The sequence below is a fragment of the Leptonychotes weddellii genome, chromosome 11 (assembly GCF_054177405.1).
Source record: "Leptonychotes weddellii isolate Sample4059 chromosome 11, ASM5417740v2, whole genome shotgun sequence".
Classification (NCBI taxonomy): Eukaryota; Metazoa; Chordata; class Mammalia; order Carnivora; family Phocidae; genus Leptonychotes; species Leptonychotes weddellii.
Genome location: NC_138379.1, coordinates 1042025 through 1043637, shown reverse-complemented (window position 1 = coordinate 1043637; position 1613 = coordinate 1042025). Strand labels below are relative to the sequence as shown.

Here is a 1613-nt window from a genome sequence, read left to right as displayed (position 1 = left end):
ACCCTTTCGGATCCCTACTTTTGTATCTTTGGGGTAAATACCCAGTAGTGCAATTGCTGGATCATATGGTAGCTCTATTTTCAACTTTTTGAGGAACCTCCATACTGTTTTCCAGAGTGGCTGCACCAGCTTGCATTCTGTGGGAAGATTCTGATAATGGATTTAATTGACTTAACTGACAGAACTATTTAGATTTCCTATTTCTTCTTCATTGACTATATAAATTATAGTTTTAAAGGAGTTTATCCATTTATAGAAATTGCCAAATCCTTTTATAATCTTTCTGATAGTTGTAGGTTCTATAATGATGTCTCCTTTTTCATTCCTTATATTGGAAAATTGCTTTTCTCTCTTTTTTTCTTGATTACACTACAAATTTTTCCCAAGCATAGTTGGCCTGGCAAGAAAATAAGATCATCAGATGCCAAAATCCATTAAAAAATTGGGGTGAGCAAGTGCATGGGAGCCAGGCACAGCTGAGGCTAAACAACGACTCTGGAATCTCGGCTCTTGGAACCTGGAAATCCGCTTCACTGGCTAGAATGATGCCAATCTGAACTCGGCCTGGCACGAGAAGGTGAAGTGTGGTGGGCAGGTGCTGCGAGGTGCTGGCTGTGAGTTTGACACCAGCCTCACTTCAGTGCAGAGGAGAGCAATTCGGATTCTCTGGACAGTGCTGGATGCCCCTGACCAAATGTGCCTGCCAACAGTGAGGACCTGGCGCCTCGAGGAGCAGCACTATGGGGGGTCGGACTGGCCGCGATAAAGCAGAAACTGCTGCCAAGCACAGCAAGGCCCAGGTAGAGATCTGGAGGTGCTCGTGTGATGCCCCACCACCTCCGATGGAGCCTACCCATCCCTTCTAGAACAACATCAGTAAGGATCTCAGGGATGCAGACCTCACCGAAGATCAGCTGCCCTCCTGTGAGCATCTGAAGGGCATGATTACCAGAGTGCCTTTTTGGAATGAAGAAATCGTTTCCCGGATCAAGAAGGGGAAACAGGTGCTGATTGAAACAGACGGCAGGGCGTTGTCAAGCATCTGGAGGGTCTTTCTGAAGAGACTGGTATGGTGCTGAGCCTGCCGACTGGAATTCCCATGGACCGTGAATTGGACAAGAACTTGATGCTCATCAAGCCTGTGCAGTTCTGGGGGGATGAAGAGGCTGTGGGTAAAGACAGAGAAGCTGTGACCACCAGGGCAAGGCCAACAAGTGAAGGCGAGCGGGCTGACTACTTTCCCAAGGATGCCCCCACCCCCCCGCCCATCCCCTTCTCTGCACCTGTCAAACTGACCACATCTGTGGGCCTCTTCAGTTTTAGCTGCAGATAGGAACCGGTGGCTCCTAATTCCATTAGCCATTTTGTCTCTGGCACCCATTCCCTTCCTATAATCTAGTCAGAATGGCACTTCTGGGACACAGGTCCTCAGTCCAAGCTGAGGGACACTCTTATCCAGGAGAAGAGAGGTGGTAACTCGGTGGTCTTTGCTACTTTGTTTATTTCTAAGCACCTGCTGAGGTGGGGATAGGGAGGAGCTATGCTAAGGTGTGACCAGTGAGAAGCAAGATAGACTATTTGTGTTCGCAGGAGAGAGTCCTGTCCTATTCTCA

General features: G+C 48.2%; 1 pseudogene; it reads left to right on the top strand.

Moving 5' to 3' along the window:
* LOC145716049 (phosphoglycerate mutase 1 pseudogene) overlaps positions 1-1333 on the top strand; it is a 2141-nt pseudogene extending 808 nt beyond the window's left edge.
* The last annotated feature ends 280 nt before the right edge of the window (positions 1334-1613 follow it).